Below are 21109 nucleotides of genomic sequence, written 5' to 3'. Positions count from 1 at the left end.
AATGATGGTGTCCATGTTCTGGGACAGCGAGGGCGTAATTCCTACCAATTGCGTTCCAAAGGGCACTTCAGTAACAGGTGCATCCAACGAAAATGTTTTGAAGAACAAATTCCTTCCTACACTGCAACAAAAACGTCCGGGAAAGGCTGCATGTGTGCTGTTTCACCAAAACAACGCACCCGCACATCGAGCTAACGTTACACAACAGTTTCTTCGTGATAACAACTTTGAAGTGATTCCTCATGATCCCTACTCACCTGACCTGGCTCCTAGTGACTTTTGGCTTTTTCCAATAATGAAAGACACTCTCCGTGGCCGCACATTCACCAGCCGTGCTGCTATTGCCTCAGCGATTTTCCAGTGGTCAAAACTCCTAAAGAAGCCTTCGACGCTGCCATGGAATCATGGCGTCAGCGTTGTGAAAAATTTGTACGTCTGCAGGGCGATTACGTCGAGAAGTAACGCCAGTTTCATCGATTTCGGGTGAGTAGTTAATTAGAAAAAAAATCGAAGGCCTTAGAACTTGAATGCACTGTGTCCGCGGGTTCGAATCCTGCCTTGGGCATGGATGTGTGTGATGTCCTTAGGTTAGTTAGGTTTAAGTAGTTCTAAGTTCTAGGGGACTGATGGCCTCAGATGTTAAGTCCCATAGTGCTCAGAGCCATTTAAACCATTTGTACGCTGTCGTTCAGTGTCAAAAAGCAGCCTGTAATCGCGAAGTTTTGATGAACCGTGAGAATGTGGTTCTTCCGTTCATCGTTGGCATTTCAGCATTGGGCATTGGACGTGGCCAGATATCTTAATTGTACAAACTTAACAGCGTCTCTGTGGCTTATTAATAGTTTGTCAAAGGAGTTTAAGATAACATCATGCCATATAAGTATGCTCCAAGCACGAAAAGATAAGGACGACGAAGTAGTGATGAATTAAGGAGCTTTGACATATGTCGCTGGTGTCCATGCGCATGTCAGGAAACATCCAAATGAGTTCTGTATGGAACTGTGTGTCTCGACGTTGCAAATCAGTTAACACTGCAACATAACACCTACAAGATAGATGTTGCTGTGTCCGCGGGAGGATAATTGCCAGATAAATTGTCTAATATATGCTTCCAAGAGCCAAATAGAAAGTTTGGTTTCCGTGTGCCAAAAGAATTATAAGAATGGTGCCTCGCAAGTGTCTTCCTAGGTGCAACTGAGAGCGGTAAGATGACGAAGGAACGTCTGAAGACTTTTTTTCTGTGAGTTTGAATCCACACTTGCCATCAAAGTGACAACGCATAAATAATTGTTGATCAAATGCCGCCCACGGCATCTGAAGATGGCCTTTGAAGGCCCAAACCCGTTATGTTTGTATCATCTGTATCATAAAAAAGCGAATGCGTCAAAAATATAACAAAATACAGTAAGTAAATCACCGTCTCCGCAAATGGAATGTCGTTCTTTCCAAAGTCACCATTACTGACTCTTGAGGGCATAAGGATGAAAAAGTACTTCAGGAAGCCTCTACAGGAAACGATGTCGTTTTAAAAAATCATCCCACCTAAAGCTGTAAAATACAGAGCGTATCAAAAAGAATCATCCGATTTGGCACGTCTATCTTTCTGAAACCAATAAACATATACAATAAATTTTGTTTTTTGATGGACAGGAAACTCGAGAAGTTTTTTTCGTACCATTCCATAGGTGTTTAATTGCCCTCCTTGAGATGCATGGCATAGGTTAATGCGGTATTCAAATTCTTCCCACACTGTAGCCAGATTGTTTTGAGTTACAGCTTCCACAGCTGCTGTTATACGATGCTTCAGTTCATTTATTGATGTTGGTAACGGAGGCACATTAACAGTCTTTTATAAAACCGCACAGGATATAATCACATACCGTGAGGTACGGCGATCTTGGAGGCCAGTAATGCAAGGCTGAATCATTTGGTCCAGTGCAACCGATCCGTTGTTGAACAATCCTTTGATTTAAAAATTTCCGCAGTTCCAGATGCCAGTGTGGCGGTGTCCCATACTATTGGTAAATGAAGTCGTTCGAAACAGTCTCCAACTGTGGGAAATGAAAGTTCTCAAGCATATCCAGATATGTGCTTCCTGTATCAGTGATCTCGGCAAAGACAACTTGACCATACACCTTTTCCTGTGAAAATACACAAAACACATTAAATTTTGGAGAGTTTGTTGTACAACTTCATGTGGTTGTTCCGTACCACATATTCTCACATTATGATGGTTCACCTTTCCACTGAAATGGAATGTTGCGTCGTCACTAAACACTAAGTGTGGGAGAAAACTGTCATCCTCCATCTTGCCAAGAAGGAAATTACAAAACTCCACACGCTGTTATTTGTCACCTTCATGAAAAGCTTGCAGAGTCTGAATTTTGTATGGTTTCATGTATAAATGTCGATCCAGACAGACATCGGGTGCAAGTTGAGCTGTCGAGCTGCACGCTAACGGATTTCTGTGGACTCCTTGTGAAACCATGGCGGATGTGTTTGGCGTTTGTGTCAGAGACTCGGGGACGGCCCAGCGAATTGCCTTTACACAAACAACCTGTTTCTCGGAATTGTTCATCCCGTCGTTTAATGCTCTGTGCTGTAGGAGGATCCACACCATACATAGTACGAAAGTTAAACAGAAAAGTTATTACTGACACGCTCTGTGCAAAACGTAGAACACAAAACGCTTTCTGTTGTCCAGACACCATAGTTACTAGAACTGAAGTGGGCTCACACTGCTGCTACCTAGCGGGAGCCATGTAAAACTCGAGAGTCTTCTCCTTCCGACAGTTTGTTGTTCACGCACGTATCTCAAATAACATAGTTGTTACGATATTTTTAAATCGGATGATTGTTTTTCGTACACGCTCTATCTACCATCCCTGGACGTTTATTTATCAAGTAATATGAAATATGTCGTAAGAAAATAAGAGATTTTCTTAAACTTCATTCCAGGAACATGCAGTCAAATACTGCACGATAGATTATCATGAAAATGCATTCCCTCATTTACAGTCAATTATTTGCGGAATTATTTGACTCGTTACGCATGTCAGAACGCTGGCCACTGTACTGGTGAACCTGAGCACAACTTGAGAAGTGTCACTCACGTGGCGTTCAGTACTGACATCACAAAATGTGCCCAATCTGCTTTTCTTCACATTGCGTTTTATGGTCACTCATTTTGCTTTGAACATTTTATTGAAAGTGCTCTCTTGCCTTTGTAGTTAAGATATCTGCAGGGTGTGTGGCTCTTAGAGTGGTGTATGCGATTGCACGCTCTCGCACAAAACCGACACACACCAGCACCGTGAGAGGTACGTAATGATCCTGTAACCAAAATTTCATACAATTATGTTCGTTTCAACTTGTCAGTAGATCTGAAGTACTTTCTCGATCCCAAAACGGGAAGAAAGAAGAAATATGTGATAATCTTGAGCATCTTTGGTACAACCACGCCATACTCTAAATGCACACCCAGTCTCATTTCCGCAGTTTCATTTAGTCCAAGTACCATCATAAAGAAACGACTCCTACCCAACAGGCGTCTAAGGCCCTTTCACATGGAGCCAATTAGAAGCGTTTCTCAGTGGGGTTTCCGCTGGCAAAGCATCGGTTTAAATATGCGTCTTCAAACGTGCAGAGCCCCCGCACTTCTATAGCGCTCAATAGCGGACTTAAGAACCGCTTTCTACTGTGTTTCGACTAAACCCCTCCTATTCGCTTTGCTCAGGCGCCAAACGCCTCATTTTCACATAGCCCGCTGTGACATGCTGAGTTCCTGTCACGCTGTATCCTATCCACCGGGAGAGATTCCGCAACAGATGGTAGTTCGCAGCGGAAACGCAGTACGTCAAGGGGAGACTACATCAAGGCACCGGTACGTCGCCTCTTGGACTTGTTTTCATTAAGTAACTGAAGTTGGTTTACTACTCCGAGGATATCTACAGAGCCCGCCAGAAAAATGTATACACTCGTTGTCAGGCTCTATCGGGATATCGATATTGTCATTCGATTTATGGGGAGCCGGAGGTGCCTATGCTGCCCATGTTAAAATCACTAAGTTTGAGTAACATTTATGAATAAACTACCAAATAGAAAAATTTGAATTTTTTTTTTTACATATAGAGTGGTTTAGTATTGCAGTTATGACAGAGGGATTTGGGAGTATCTTTTCTAGTTTCCTTCCAATTATTTTTTTTATTAATGACCCAAATCTTTTTACAATCAATTGCTTTATAATTAAACTGAAATGAAACTACTGGACATATTGCCAAATGGCTGTGTTACAATGTAAGTTTGAGCACTAGGAGTGCTGGATCAAAATTTCATCTCTCTAGCTTGAGTGTATTTTGAGAAAATGTTCCTTATATTCGAAAAATTCTAATTTACGGGAAATGGCTATCAAAGTTTCTCAATACATTCCTGCACTATAGGATGGATTATCAGGGTCTTCTTCTTCATCCCCCAAAAGCTTCCTCTTCTGTCTTATTTTCTGGCCTGTTGTTCCATCATACTTCATATGCCTTTCTCTTCTTTCTGCTCCTCTTATCCTTTTTCTGTCAATATTTCTTAGTGCTCGTACAGTGTTCACCCCAGCTGTAAATCCTAATGCCTTCAGAACTTCACACTTCACACTGTTCCCTTGGTTGTAGGCTGCTATTGCATCATAAATGCCAAATTGCAGTGTTTTTATGCTTACAAACACCTTTTTAGGAATCACTTTCCAAATCAAATTGTTTACGCTCTCATTAGGATTCTGCGTCTCTCCGTGTAGACATTTGTGTAACAATTCTGGCTGTGCTAAGGCATGAAAAATTGGTTTTATTGCATTTATCACAGCTGCTGGCAAACTATGTTTGTGATCTTAGTCCTTTTTTGCGTTATATTTGCACCAGGAATCTTTTGGGCGCAGGCTGTGTTGAGGGTATTCATTGGAAGAGGCAGTATGAAGGAAAAAGTCCACACTGCTTTTCGCATGTCACTAACATTACTAGTATTTTGCCTTATAGCATACCCATAGTATCTCTGTAGACGTTCAATCACCTCATGAGTAAGCCTGCCTCCTACTGTCTTTCCATCACTGAGCTTACTTGAACCCAAAGTTTGTTTGAGCCTTCGAAGCCGTGCACCTATACGCTTTTGCACATGCCCAATGGATTTCAACTTTTTAACTACAAATTCATTTCCATATGGTTTCAGTTCCTCTATAGTCCTGAAACCATTGGAGTCACCATCCCCAAGGTAGTATTTGCTAGAAGATGTCACAGGGCTATGGCCGGCCATGTGTTGCTTAGCAGAAGAACGCACTGTTTCAGTAATTGTAGTATCGCAACTTGGTATTAGTGTTAATTTTCTTTTCCCTACGTTCTTCCTCTTCTTATATATACGGTTACTAAAACGTGGCATCGTAAGCAGAACAACGCTTTACACAAGAAGTATAATACTACCAACAACAGGCGCAACACTGAACTAATTCGAAACGGTAAACAGCAAAGAGACGATGTTCCGCGCTCTTAGCGCTTCATTTGTCACAGAAAACAATGTAGCCAACCCTTGCACACTCGCTGTATGCGTAACATAAGGCGCTGTATGCGTAACATGCCGAGAAAATCCCAAGCAGTTAGCCAGGAAGTCACGAGAGGGTGTTAGATGCATTCAGTGGCCGCCCATTTCCTCTGCAGGCGTGGGGGAAAATGGTAATAACTCCACTTCTAGGGCGTGTAGAACAATAATTCAAAGTTTACATTAAAGAGGAATGTTCCAATTAATTTTCGGTAGCAAAAAAAAAAAAAATTGTAATTTTTTGGATTTGACCACCTCCGGCTCCCCTTAAGTTACGTGTGTGTTGTAATATGATCTTTGGCTCATCAGATGTTAGTACTATCATCTCGGTATTGAGAAAACAAGATGGCTGGAGCACGTTTGACATTCAAGTAACGAAAATGTATTATGAAGTGGTTTTTCAAGTTTGATAATGCCGTTGAAGTGCACCGCCAGTGGAGGCAGGAGTTTGAAACAGAACCGCCAACCCGCCTAGCAATTAAAACGCATCATTGACAAGTCTGAATTGCATGGAACGATTTGTGATATTCACAAAGGAAGATCAGGAAGACTACAGCTATAAGTCCTGCTTCGTCAGCTCTCGTGCTGTAAACGTTTGTTAATTCTCCACAGAAGTCTGCTACGCAATGTGCACGTGAAGTGCGGGTTAAGTGCTACAAGTGGACGAAGAATTCTGAAAGCTACATTCCACGATTAAAAAAAAATGTTCAAATGTGTGTGAAATCTTATGGGACTTAACTGCTAATGTCATCAGTCCCTAAGCTTACACACTACTTAACCTAAATTATCCTAAGGACAAACACACACACCCATGCCCGAGGGAGGACTCGAACCTCTGCCGGGATGAGCTGCACAGCCGACGATTACTTCACGCGATTAACGATGACGATCCTGATCGCTGAATGCAATTTTGTGAATGGTATCAGCAAAAGGTAACTGATGACGAACAATTTGTGACGAAGGTAGTGTGGAGTGACGAGGTACAGTTTAAACTTAATGGAACCGTGAATCGGCATAACAGTCTGTACTGGGCACCAGAAAACCCGCATGTTTATGTGGATAAAGCGGTCAATGTACGGGGGTTCATATGTGGTGTGGACTATTATCTAGGGGCTTGGGGCCGGCCGCGGTTCTAGGCGCTTCAGTACGGAACCGCGGGACGGCTACGTTCGCAGGTTCGAATCCTGCCTCGGGCATGGATGTGTGTGATGTCCTTAGGTTAGTTAGGTTTAAATAGTTCTAAGTCCTAGGGGACTGATGACGTAAGATGTTAAGTCCCGTAGTGCTCAGAGCTATTTAGGGGCTTGTTAGGACCCTTTTTCTTTGATGCTACTGTCACCGGAGAAGTGTGCCTGGAAATGTTACGCACATCAATTTTGCCAGGTATACGTGCCCTTTATGGAGCTGATGAAGAGGTCTCTCTACCAACAGAACGGAGCGCCAATACGCTACCACCTAGCCGTACGAGTTTTCCTGGATGACAGTTTTCCGGAGCACTGGATTGGACAAAGAGGGCCAATTGAGTTCCCCCCACGGTCGCCAGATCTAACAATTGGTTCAAATGGCTCTGAGCACTATGGGACTTTACTGCTGAGGTCATCAGTCCCCTAGAACTTAGAACTACTTAAACTTAACTAACCCAAGGACATCACACACATCCATGGCCGAGGCACGATTCGAACCTGCGACCGTAGCGGTCGCACAGTTCCAGACTGAGGCGCCTAGAACCGCTCGGCCACTCCGGCCGGCGCCAGATCTAACACATGTGGACTTTTGCTTGTGGGGAACTGTGAAAGATAACGTCTATCGACGAAAGCCACGCACGATGGAGGAACTTCGCAATGTGATTACAGATACATATGCAGCGATCTCCACTGTAACATTGACTGACGTAGTTGCGGCGACCGCTCGTAGTTCTGTTTGTGTATAGCCGCGAACGGTGAACATATCCAACATGTAAAGTAACCATGTGCTAGACTGCAGGTTGTACAACATGTGTGATCAATTATTAAATGTAAAATAAGCAATAAGTAATACTTTTCGTTCCTTAAAGTATGTATACATTTTTCTGGCAGGCTCTGTATTTCTAATAATAATCATAATAGTAATAATAACACAATTCCTGGTTAGGGAAACTGCATCAGCTGTTAGTTATAACCCTCTCTTTTTAGTTAGTAAGTTTGAGCAGTGCTCCGGCTCGAGTTTGTGCCATTGACAGGTTGGCGTCGTGTGTTTGGATTGTGACCTCTCGTTTTCTTAGTGCGTTCACTGGCGCCACTACGTTTGCTCGCTTTGTCTGTCCGTGAGTGGCAGCAGCAGCGTTTATCGATAGCGAGTACTGTGGTACTATCTTTGGAGCGACCTCTAGTTTTTCCGGGTCGTTGTGTGTCAGGAGTTCAGTTGGTGCGGAGCAGCAGTGAGGTCCGATAGCGTCAGTACTCGGCAAGGGATCTGGCGATATACGCACTGCCCGATGGAAGGGTGTCGAGGTCCGGATTCAGCGAGTTTAAGTTGAATGGATTGTTATATTCGACTAGTGCAACCGTCACTTGTGTGTCTGTACGTCCGTCGAAGTGACCTCATGCCATCAAGCTGTCAGTTGGCGGTTTTATACTCCGACGCTTCCCTTGCCTGACTTGATTGGCAACGACCGATGGTTGGTCGTTCGGTCGGTCGTCTCAGTGGACGACGTGTATCTGATCTTTCGACCGTTTCTGTGTTATTAACGTTCATGTCTACGTGCAGTTCGTCTTGTTGCTGTATAGAGACTGTTTTAGCATTGTTTCAGTTGTTTGTGGAATTGTCTTTTGCGGTTGCATGTAGCCAGATTTTGAAATGGCAGTTTGGTCTTAGCCCTGTCTGCGTGCTAGGATTTGGTGGAGCCAACTTGTGTAATTAAATGCTTATCATTTGACGATGTTAACTGTTATTCTATTGTGGTATTGGTTATCGCATCTTAGGCGGACTTTGCGAGTGTGCTGTCCCTAGTTTGAGTTGTTATCCCGTTAAGTGAGCGTAACGGTTGGCTGCCTGTCTCACCGCTTACGTAGCTGTAGCGACTTTTCTCAGGTCGATCCTTGGAACACTGTCTGTGGATCACTCCCTTCTTTATTTGGTGTGATTGTGTCAATTGTTTAACGATACTATTTTGTTTAAATTATTCGTATTGCTTGTGGCCTTCAGCCGACAAATAAATTGAATTCTTTTTAATAAGGCCTTCAGTCGTCAGTTAGCTTGTGTTACAGTAATTTTTTTAAAAAATGATTGTTTTTAAAAAAAATTATTTCCATAAATAAAGTGTACGTGCAATCAACAGTAGCTAATTAGGCCCCGTCTACACCTTTTCCTGCCTTCCCTAAGTCCCACGTATCAAAGTTAAGCACCCTCAATAATTCATGAGAAAAAATAACATCTGCATTTTATTCTACATCATACTGAAACCAATGTACAGTAGCTGCCATAAAGAGTAACACATACATTTTGTTTTACTTGTAATTCATTAGGAATTTGTTGTGTGTAGTAGTTTATATTAATATTCTTCATTTAAATAATATTTTACTAATGCTGCATTAGAATTAAATACCTTAAGATTTGAAATGACATAGAAATTCTGTCGCAAACAACAAAGGATTATACTCCATTTGGCGAAAGAGAAGCCCCGACAGCTGGCAGCGTTGCAATCACGAACGACGGCATTCGAATTTAAGCTTGTTCTGCGCATCTACGTCACGCATTCTCCGACAGCCAATGAGCGTTCAGTACTGTCCTCAGCGAACTGCTCTGAATGACGCAGCCATTCCGACCATTAAACGTGATCGTAGCGAGTTATTTAGTGAGTCTTTATTCCATTCGTCACGAGTTGTTGCCGCTGATGTCGGTGGTGAGCGAGAAATTCTGCAAAATCAAGCGGGAGACACGTTTTCCTCAAGCGCAGAGCACGTCGTTTAGAACCGGCAACAATGCGATCCGTGTCTCCAGCGTTGCAAACCACTATCGCTTGTGGATAGGACTACAGCATTTGACACGGAAGTGCATTGGGCCAGCGACTGGTGTGACAGACCTTCCACTCACACCCCCTGCTCACGCGTCAGCCACGGCTAGAGAGCCTAACAATGTTGCACGATTCATTGCAGCATTTTTGTTGGCAATATTCTACTATGTGATGTATTCCCTGATCAGATGTTTTTTCCCATGCGCTAGCAGTGTTTCCGTCCTTAGAAACACACACAAACAGATTTTCGACTTTAACAAGGTACATCAAAATACGCAAATATTACGTGTAAAATATGGAATGAACACGTGATTGTTATTTTTCACACGGGAGAATGGCGTGATATTCCTGGCTGTGGCCGCCAGTATTTTATCTTGCTAGACGCTCGCGTTGTTGCAGCTTAACACACGTGAAGTAACATGTGGTACAAAAGCGGAGTGAGGTACCAGCAGCAGATGGTACAGTATGCATCATTCACGTGGGAGAGTCCTCCAGTTGTACGAGGTGCATTCAAGTTCTAAGGCCTCCGATTTTTTTCTAATTAACTACTCACCCGAAATAGATGAAACTGGCGTTACTTCTCGGCGTAATCGCCCTGCAGACGTACATATTTTTCACAACGCTGACACCACGATTCCATGGCAGCGGCGAAGGCTTCTTTAGGAGTCTGTTTTGACCACTGGAAAATCGCTGAGGCAATAGCAGCACGGATGGTGAATGTGCGGCCACGGAGAATGCCTTTCATTGTTGGAAAAAGCCAAAAGTCACTAGGAGCCAGGTCAGGTGAGTAGCGAGCATGAGGAATCACTTCAAAGTTGTTATCACGAAGAAACTGTTGCGTAACGTTAGCTCGATGTGCGGGTGCGTTGTCTTGGTGAAACAGCACATGCGCAGCCCTTCCCGGACGATTTGGTTGCAGTGCAGGAAGAAATTTGTTCTTCAAAACATTTTTGTAGGATGCAACTGTTACCGTAGTGCCCGTTGGAACGCAATGAGTAAGGATTACGCCCTCGCTGTTCCAGAACATGGACACCATCATTTTTTCAGCACTGGCGGTTACCCGAAATTTTTTTGGTGGCGGTGAATCTGTGTGCTTCCATTGAGCTGACTGGCGCTTTGTTTCTGGATTGAAAAATGGTAACAACATCTCATCCATTGTCACAACCGACGAAAAGAAAGTCCCATTCGTGCTGTCGTTGCGCGTCAACATTGCTTGGCAACATGCCACACGGGCAGCCATGTTGTCGTCCGTCAGCATTCGTGGCACCCACTTGGATGACACTTTTCGCATTTTCAGGTCGTCATGCAGGATTGTGTGCACAGAACCCACAGAAATGCCAACTCTGGAGGCGATCTGTTCAACAGTCATTCGGCGATCCCCCAAAACAATTCTCTCCACTTTCTCGATCATGTCGTCAGACCGGCTTGTGCGAGCCCGAGGTTGTTTCAGTTTGTTGTCACACGATGTTCTGCCTTCGTTAAACTGTCGCACCCACAAACGCACTTTCGACACATCTATAACTCCATCACCACATGTCTGCTTCAACTGTCGATGAATTTCAATTGGTTTCACACCATGCAAATTCAGAAAACGAATGATTGCACGCTGTTCAAGTAAGGAAAACGTCGCCATTTTAAGTATTTAAAACAGTTCTCATTCTCGCCGCTGGCGGTAAAATTCCATCTGCCGTACGGTGCTGCCATCTCTGGGACATATTGACAATGAACGCGGCCTCATTTTAAAACAATGCGCATGTTTCTATCTCTTTCCAGTACGGAGAAAAAAAAACGGAGTCCTTAGAACTTGAATGCACCTCGTACTGAACTTGCTTGTGATTGGGCGGCACTTTCGGTATTAGGCCCCAAAACGCATAACTATCCTTAATAATTATTTATATACGTTTCGTTGTATTTAACCCTGTTTTCAGTATGACAGTCTCTCATGGTGACACTACGATTTTACCGTTTTGTTTATTAAATTTCACTAGTTTTGAGAAACATAAGAGTAATGATATTACAACCGAAGTGCTTCGGACACCTTCGAGTCGCTTTGGCGCTCCTGGAAGACAGAGTAGTTCGGCTACGATAGCCATACTGTTTTGGGCGTCCTTCAGAGCCAGACATATCTCTGTTTCGGACGGACATGTCGTACTCCATATCGGAAGTTGTCAGAAAAGTTACCGTACTATTAAGAATGCTATGTCGAGTGTTGTATAAGACAGTGTCAAAAGTGATTATTTAAAATATAAACAAACAGGATACATTAATGAGAGGTGTCGCCTACCAACATTGTCAGTTCATTGGCGACTCCATGGCGTGTTGTGTGCACCACGACCAAATAGTGGATAGAATTGGAAGGAAAATCGGCATTGGCCGTATTTTGTTGTTATATTGTCAGCAAAATCGATTTTCGGACACTTAGTGACCACGCTCAGTGCTGTAATATACAGTTAAAATTGGTAGGCACTGGTATCAAGCTATAACCACAAGATTGATACCAGTGCCTGCCAATTTTAACTGTATATTACAGCACTGAGCATGGTCACTAAGTGTCCGAAAATCGATTTTGCTGACAATATAACAACAAAATACGGCCAATGCCGATTTTCCTTCCAATTCTAACATTGTCACTACTACAGATCTTGCCCTCTGTAGATACAGAGACTAACCTGGGCAAAAAGCACAATCACAGGTTCAAGATGGAGATGACAGCACAGCGGCCTCCGCCGAAGGAGATCCCACGACCGACGAGCTGTCTTCTGCGCTGGGGCACAGCTTTAGAAGACGACAGGTTGGTGGAAAGAACGGTTAGGGACTTTCATTCAATTTCTACATACACTCCTGGAAATGGAAAAAAGAACACATTGACACCGGTGTGTCAGACCCACCATACTTGCTCCGGACACTGCGAGAGGGCTGTACAAGCAATGATCACACGCACGGCACAGCGGACACACCAGGAACCGCGGTGTTGGCCGTCGAACGGCGCTAGCTGCGCAGCATTTGTGCACCGCCGCCGTCAGTGTCAGCCAGTTTGCCGTGGCATACGGAGCTCCATCGCAGTCTTTAACACTGGTTGCATGCCGCGACAGCGTGGACGTGAACCGTATGTGCAGTTGACGGACTTTGAGCGAGGGCGTATAGTGGGCATGCGGGAGGCCGGGTGGACGTATCGCCGAATTGCTCAACACGTGGGGCGTGAGGTCTCCACAGTACATCGATGTTGTCGCCAGTGGTCGGCGGAAGGTGCACGTGCCCGTCGACCTGGGACCGGACCGCAGCGACGCACGGATGCACGCCAAGACCGTAGGATCCTACGCAGTGCCTTAGGGGACCGCACCGCCACTTCCCAGCAAATTAGGGACACTGTGGCTCCTGGGGTATCGGCGAGGACCATTCGCAACCGTCTCCATGAAGCTGGACTACGGTCCCGCACACCGTTAGGCCGTCTTCCGCTCACGCCCCAACATCGTGCAGCCCGCCTCCAGTGGTGTCGCGACAGGCGTGAATGGAGGGACGAATGGAGACGTGTCGTCTTCAGCGATAGAGTCGCTTCTGCCTTGGTGCCAATGATGGTCGTATGCGTGTTTGGCGCCGTGCAGGTGAGCGCCACAATCAGGACTGCATACGACCGAGACACACAGGGCCAACACCCGGCATCATGGTGTGGGGAGCGATCTCCTACACTGGCCGTACACCACTGGTGATCGTCGAGGGGACACTGAATAGTGCACGGTACATCCAAACCGTCATCGAACCCATCGTTCTACCATTCCTAGACCGGCAAGGGAACTTGCTGTTCCAACAGGACAATGCACGTCCGCATGTATCCCGTGCCACCCGACGTGCTCTAGAAGGTGTAAGTCAACTACCCTGGCCAGCAAGATCTCCGGATCTGTCCCCCATTGAGCATGTTTGGGACTGGATGAAGCGTCGTCTCACGCGGTCTGCACGTCCAGCACGAACGCTGGTCCAACTGAGGCGCCAGGTGGAAATGACATGGCAAGCCGTTCCACAGGACTACATCCAGCATCTCTACGATCGTCTCCATGGGAGAAAAGCAGCCTGCATTGCTGCGAAAGGTGGATATACACTGTACTAGTGCCGACATTGTGCATGCTCTGTTGCCTGTGTCTATGTGCCTGTGGTTCTGTCAGTGTGATCATGTGATGTATCTGACCCCAGGAATGTGTCAATAAAGTTTCCCCTTCCTGGGACAATGAATTCACGGTGTTCTTATTTCAATTTCCAGGAGTGTATGTCTCCATCTTCCAGGCCTGACTTCCAACAGAACAACGTATAATTTATAATGGGAACCCCAAAATCACCATCATCTGGTTGATCATCTCTCGTCATGACCACACAGGCTTAGGTATCTTTGCTGTGCTGTCGCAATGTCTGATAAAGAAATTACAATATTTTTATGGGCTCTTCTATTACGCCTTCTTTTATATTCCACCTTGCAATCTGTTATCACACATGGTCTGCGACGTTCTTCCGGTTCTCTAGCTTTATTCGTGTGACGGCCTCTTTTGCCATCCTCTCTGTGTCTCGCAGTGTGGAGTGTTTATTTCGCTCCGTGGCATCTGCTGTTACTTCAACGCAGACAAGTTCGATGTCACTATAATGGCAGTGGTACGGTGGAAGATGTATAACTTTGTGACAGTGGTTCTCTGCTAACGTATTAATTACCTACTGCGTCTTCTGTAGCTTGTAACGTTTCACTAATTCCAAAAGTTCCGCTATTCGCATATTCTGTTCAAAGTTTATTTTACTGTCATTCAACGAGCTGAATATTTGGTCTCTCGTTGCAGCAATCGTTGGTGCCTTATTTAATCGCACAGAATAGTACGGCATTTTGTCAGTTACAGAAACACTACCAGAATTGACACTGTAGCAAACAAAAAACGAAAGAATCTTTAAATGTATTTGCGTTCATTTCCTCGTGGTAATCGACAGACACCATTGTAGCACAGGGTACAAAACAGTTCACACAGCCAGAATGAACAATAATTAGTCGCCCTCGGTTATCAGCTAGCACACTCATAGATCTGTCACGCTTATCATCTGTCCACGCGACGGATATCGTGCGTGATGCATGTTAACCCGTGTATCGGCAATCCACATTACGTTCTCCGGATTCTCTACTAGCACGTCATGCAGGAAACGACCTATGTGCAACAATGTCTCCATGTTCCACTAATATCTTTCTGCTTGAGAACTTTTTCCACCGAAAGCAGCGCTTTTTTTCTTGTTTTTTTTTGTCGTTCTTCCTGCGAATAAACCACTGTTTGACAGTGATACCGTCAACTTTAAAGTGTGGGGTACTCCTTTCTGCTGTAGTACGCATATACAGGGTGTTACAAAAAGGTACGGCCAAACTTTCAGGAAACATTCCTCACACACAAACAAAGAAAATATGTTATGTGGACATGTGTCCGGAAACGCTTACTTTCCATGTTAGAGCTCATTCTATTACATCTCTTTAAATCACATTAATCATGGAATGGAAACACACAGCAACAGAACGTCCCAGCGTGACTTCAAACACTTTGTTACAGGAAATGTTCAAAATGTCCTCCGTTAGCGAGGATACATGTATCCACCCTCCGTCGCATGGAATCCCTGATGCGCTGTTGCGGCCCTGGAGAATGGCGTATTGTATCACAGCCGTCTACAATACGAGCACGAAGAGTCTCTACATTTGGTACCGGGGTTGCGTAGACAAGAGCTTTCAAATGCCCCCATAAATGAAAATCAAGAGGGCTGAGGTCGGGGGAGCGTGGAGGCCATGGAATTGGTCCGCCTCTACCAATCCATCAGCCACCGAATCTGTTGCTGAGAAGCGTACGAACACTTCGACTGAAATGTGCAGGAGCTCCATCGTGCATGAACCACATGTTGTCTCGTACTTGTAAAGGCACATGTTCTAGCAGCAGAGGTAGAGAATCCCGTATGACATCATGATAACGTGCTCCATTGAGCGTAGGTGGAAGAACATACTGACGAAACTAAAATGAGCTCTAAGCTCTAAGCTCTGAGCGTTTCCGGACACATGTCCACATAACATCTTTTCTTTATTTATGTGTGAGGAATGTTTCCTGAAAGCTTGGCCGTACCTTTTTGTAACACCCTGTATATGTCTCCTGATAACAATTTTGTCAAAACTGTCTTAGTCTCATGACACGACCTCCTCCTCGACTTTTCAGGCGTCACAATGACTGGGCTCCCAGCTGAATTGGCAACTACTGTATCACCTGTGACTCTCTTCGCTGTCGCTGTGGAGATTTTCAGTGCTTCTGTCATCCTGTCAATCAGTTCATTGCCTGGTATCGAAGGCGCACCATTGTCCCTTTCCCTTTCAAAGTAAACACACAACCCGTACACCAGGAGAAAAAAGTCCTAATATCGTGTCGGACCTCCTTTTGTCCAGAGTAGTGCAGCATGGACCCGACAAAATCTTTGGGAGACCCCTGACTCATTAGTCAAGCTGCCTCTATAGCCGTTCTTAATTGCAAAAGCGTTGCTGCTGCAAGATTTTTGCACGAACTGGCCAACATGTCCCACAGATTTCGATGGGATTCATGACGGGCGATCTAAGTCGCCAAACCATTCGCTCGAACTATCCAGAATATTCTGATATGCCGCATTGCAAATGGTTTGCAAGTAGCCGAACGTAGCAATTTCCAGTCAATCGTCGGTTCAGCTGGGCCAGACAACGCAGTCCATTACGTGTTAACACAGCCCACACCATAATGGAGCAACTACCAAATGCACGGTGCCATGCTCACAACTTCGGTGCATGGCTTCGCTGGGTCTTCACCACACTCGAACCCTACCATCGGCTCTTACCAACTGAAATCTGGGCTCATCTGACCGGGCCACGTTTTCCAATGGTCTAGGGTCCCAGCGATATGGTCACGAGTGCGGGAAAGACGCTGCAGGCGATGTTGTGCTGTCACCAAAGCAACGTCGTTCGTCTGTTGCTGTAACCCATGACGCCAAATTTACCGCAGTGTCCTAATGGATACGTTCTTCGTACGTCCACATTATTTTTTCGGTATTGCTTGTTTGTTAGCACTAAGAACTCTACAAGAATGGCTCCAACTATCAACTACCGTTGATATTCTGTTAATTACCGTCGTGCGGCTACAATCACGTCGCAAACCTTTTCACGTGACTTACCTGAGTACAAATGACAGCGCCGCCAATGCACTGCTCTTTTGTACCTTGTGTACGCTACACTACCGCCATATGTGTGTAGGCTATCCCACGACTTGTCACCTCAATGTGTATGCAGTAGAAATGGAGTCTCAACCAAGGAAAATTAGGTGGAAGATTAGAACAGTGGATAGGGATTGTGTACGAAGGCAGTAAATTCATGGTGGCTGTCTTACAAAGGGATTGTTCTGCTTTCTCTCCTCCCTGTTGATGTAAGATCTGTTGTGGACTGGCAAGACAGCCAATCCACTATGACAGGAAGCCGAAAGGCACGCGTTTAAGCTTACACAGGCTGGCGTGAGGTCTGGAACAGGTAAAGTAATTGAGAGTAGCAAATAAAGTACGTAGCTGCTGGAATCCTTAACTTTAATCCATAATTGGTGAACATCGCTCTTGACGGTACATGTTTTACAGCATCAATAGTAACTGGTAATGGCGCCTTGGTAGGTCGTAGCAAATGACGTAGCTGAAGGCTATGCTAACTATCGTTTCGGCAAATGAGAGCGTAATTTGTCAGTGAACCATCGCTAGCATTGTCGGCTGTACAACTGGGGCGAGTGCTAGGAAATGTCTCTAGACCTGGCGTGTGGCGGCGCTCGGTCTGCAATCACTGATAGTGGCGACACGCGGGTCCGGCGTATACTAACGGTCCGCGGCCGATTTAAAGGCTACCACGTAGCAAGTGTGGTGTCTGGCGGTGACACCACATTCCTCCCCCGCAAATCGGCGGACGGTTGTGGTATAAGGCTTCCGCCCACCGTGGAGAGGACCCCATGTTGGCGTATGCGACGAGGTGGGGAGCCTAACAACAGGCGAGGCTGTGCCACCCGCACATCTACATCTACATCTACATCCATACTCCGCAAGCCACCTGACGGTGTGTGGCGGAGGGTACCTTCAGTACCTCTATCGGTTCTCCCTTCTATTCCAGTCTCGTATTGTTCGTGGAAAGAAGGATTGTCGGTATGCCTCTGTGTGGGCTCTAATCTCTCTGATTTTATCCTCATGGTCTCTTCGCGAGATATACGTAGGAGTGAGCAATATACTGCTTGACTCTACGGTGAAGGTATGTTCTCGAAACTTTGACAAAAGCCCGTACCGAGCTACTGAGCGTCTCTCCTGCAGAGTCTTCCACTGGAGTTTATCTATCATCTCCGTAACGCTTTCGCGATTACTAAATGATCCTGTAACGAAGCGCGCTGCTCTCCGTTGGATCTTCTCTATGTCTTGTATGAACCCTATCTGGTACGGATCCCACACTGCTGAGCAGTATTCAAGCAGTGGGCGAAAAAGCGTACTGTAACCTACTTCCTTTGTTTTCGGATTGCATTTCCTTAGGATTCTTCCAATGAATCTCAGTCTGGCATCTGCTTTACCGACAATCAACATTATATGATCATTCCATTTTAAATCACTCCTAATGCGTACTCCCAGATAATTTATGGTATTAACTGCTTCCAGTTGCTGACCTGCTATTTTGTAGCTAAATGATAAAGGATCTATCTTTCTGTGTATCCGCAGCACATTACACTTGTCTACATTGAGATTCAGTTGCCATTCCCTGCACCATGCGTCAATTCGCTGCAGATCCTCCTGCATTTCAGTACAATTTTCCATTGTTACAACCTCTCGATACACCACAGCACCATCTGCAAAAAGCCTCAGTGAACTTCCGATGTCATCCACCAGGTCATTTATGTATATTGTGAACAGCAACGGTCCTATGACACTCCCCTGCGGCACACCTGAAATTACTCTTACTTCGGAAGACTTCTCTCCATTGAGAATAACATGCTGCGTCCTGTTATCTAGGAACTCCTCAATCCAATCACACAATTGGTCTGATAGTCCATATGCTCTTACTTTGTTCAATAAACGACTGTGGGGAACTGTATCGAACGCCTTGCGGAAGTCAAGAAACACGGCATCTACCTGTGAACCCGTGTCTATGGCCCTCTGAGTCTCGTGGACGAATAGCGCGAGCTGGGTTTCACATGACCGTCTTTTTCGAAACCCATGCTGATTCCTACAGAGTAGATTTCTAGTCTCCAGAAAAGTCATTATACTCGAACACAATACGTGTTCCAAAATTCTACAACTGATCGACGTTAGAGATATAGGTCTATAGTTCTGCACATCTGTTCGACGTCCCTTCTTGAAAACGGGGATGACTTGTGCCCTTTTCCAATCCTTTGGAACGCTACGCTCTTCTAGAGACCTACGGTACACCGCTGCAAGAAGGGGGGCAAGTTCCTTTGCGTACTCTGTGTAAAATTGAACTGGTATCCCATCAGGTCCAGAGGCCTTTCCTCTTTTGAGCGATTTGTCGTCTATTTCGATATCTACCATTTTGTCATCTGTGCGACAATCTAGAGAAGGAACTACAGTGCAATCTTCCTCTGTGAAACAACTTTGGAAAAAGACATTTAGTATCTCGGCCTTTAGTCTGTCATCGTCTGTTTCAGTATCATTTTGGTCACAGAGTGTCTGGACATTTTGTTTTGATCCACCTACCGCTTTGACATAAGACCAAAATTTCTTAGGATTTTCTGCCAAGTCAGTACATAGAACTTTACTTTCGAATTAATTGAACGCCTCTCGCATAGCTCTCTTGACACTACATTTCGCTTCGCGTAATTTTTGTTTGTCTGCAAGGCTTTGGCTATGTTTATGTTTGCTGTGAAGTTCCCTTTGCTTCCGCAGCAGTTTTCTAACTCGGTTGTTGAACCACGGTGGCTCTTTTCCATCTCTTACGATCTTGCTTGGCACATACTCATCTAACGCATATTGTACGATGGTTTTGAACTTTGTCCACTGATCCTCAACACTATCAGTACTTGAGACAAAACTTTTGTGTTGAGCCAACAGGTACTCTGAAATCTGCTTTTTGTCACTTTTTCTAAACAGAAAAATCTTCCTACCCTTTTTAATATTCCTATTTACGGCTGAAATCATCGATGCCGTAACCGCTTTATGATCACCCTGCCATTCGGCCCGAGGGGAGCTAGGGAACGCCTGAAAACCTGCTTCAGGGTGCGGTGACACCACATGATCAATTCTGAAGTCTGCTGTGATAATCTCAGGAAATTCAAGAAGAGACTTCAGTCTTTTAGTCGCCACAAAAAATCAAGCGAATTTCTTCTCCATAACAATGCAAGGTCAAAGGAAGGAGGCACTCCGCGGGAACCCGTACTTGGGTGATTGGGGAGGTTGCTGATGCAGCGAGATGTTGGCTCAGATGTCGACCAGTAGAGTGGTACCATCCCTTCCAGTAACGTAGCGTTGAATACTTAGGTTTTGTAGCCAATAGAGTGAGGAATAATATAAAATCTCCTCCCGAACTGGCCATGAAGTCTCAACGGTACTGATCGGCCTCCGTGTCATCCTCACCTCATAGGCGTCACTGGATGCGGATATGGAGGGTCATGTGGTCAGCACACCACTCTCCCGGCCGTATGTCAGTTTCCGAGATCGGAGCCGCTTCTTCTCAATCAAGTAGCTCCTTAGTTTGCCTCGCAAGAGCTGAGTGCACCCCGCTTGCCAACAGCGCTCGGCAGACTGGATGGTCACCCATCCAAGTGCTAGCCCAGCCCGACAGCGCTTAACATCGGTGATCTGACGGGAACCGGTGTTACCGCTGCGGCAAGGCCCTTGGCCTGAGGAATATTATGATGTACTGGAATCCTGAATAAAGCCAACTTGCTTTTAGAAAAAAAAAAATGTTGCATTACTTATTGAATGCCTCTCGTAACGATCGTCATCATATTAATCTTCATCCGCACTTTTTGTTATAAAGCACTGAAACACTTATTTGAGATTGAATTCTGACATTTTTATTTAGACGATTACATTAATATTTGTGCACAAAAACAAAAACACAGTATTCGCAGAAGAGACTTTTGCGTAACACTTTTTTCAAAGCAGAAAACATTCTATATGCGCCCTACAACTTCTTACAGATCCTAACGTGACTGGCCCACACTCAGAAGAAATTTCAGTACATTGCTTCCAGAATGATCTAGAAATCTGACTGCATCAGATTAGGAAGTTGTACAATTTTCGCCTTTTGGAACAATGGCAAATTAGTTGAAAATGTATTTTTTTCATTTTTTTTATGACTGGAAGATTCACAGAAACGTGACAGAAACAAAAGGTACTTCTATAGTTATGGAAATAAATTCAATAATTTTCAGAATGCCATGTGACATGTTTTGCTTATATTTAGTTTTTACATGAATACTATTTGTTTCTAAAGATGTTAAGAGTACTTTTGAGGTATAACGATGGCTCTTACAAGGGTACCTCCCCATCGCAACCCCCTCAGATTTA

The 21109-nt window shown here is 44.9% G+C and overlaps 1 pseudogene; it reads right to left on the bottom strand.

Annotated features, from left to right (window-relative positions):
- Positions 1 to 20318: 20318 nt before the first annotated feature.
- On the bottom strand, positions 20319 to 20436 carry LOC126106933 (5S ribosomal RNA; annotated as a pseudogene).
- Between the last annotated feature and the right edge of the window lie 673 nt (positions 20437 to 21109).

The sequence above is a fragment of the Schistocerca cancellata genome, chromosome 10, assembly GCF_023864275.1.
Source record: "Schistocerca cancellata isolate TAMUIC-IGC-003103 chromosome 10, iqSchCanc2.1, whole genome shotgun sequence".
Classification (NCBI taxonomy): Eukaryota; Metazoa; Arthropoda; class Insecta; order Orthoptera; family Acrididae; genus Schistocerca; species Schistocerca cancellata.
Note: the sequence above shows the minus strand (reverse complement) of the source record. Positions and strands in the feature narration are given on the sequence as shown.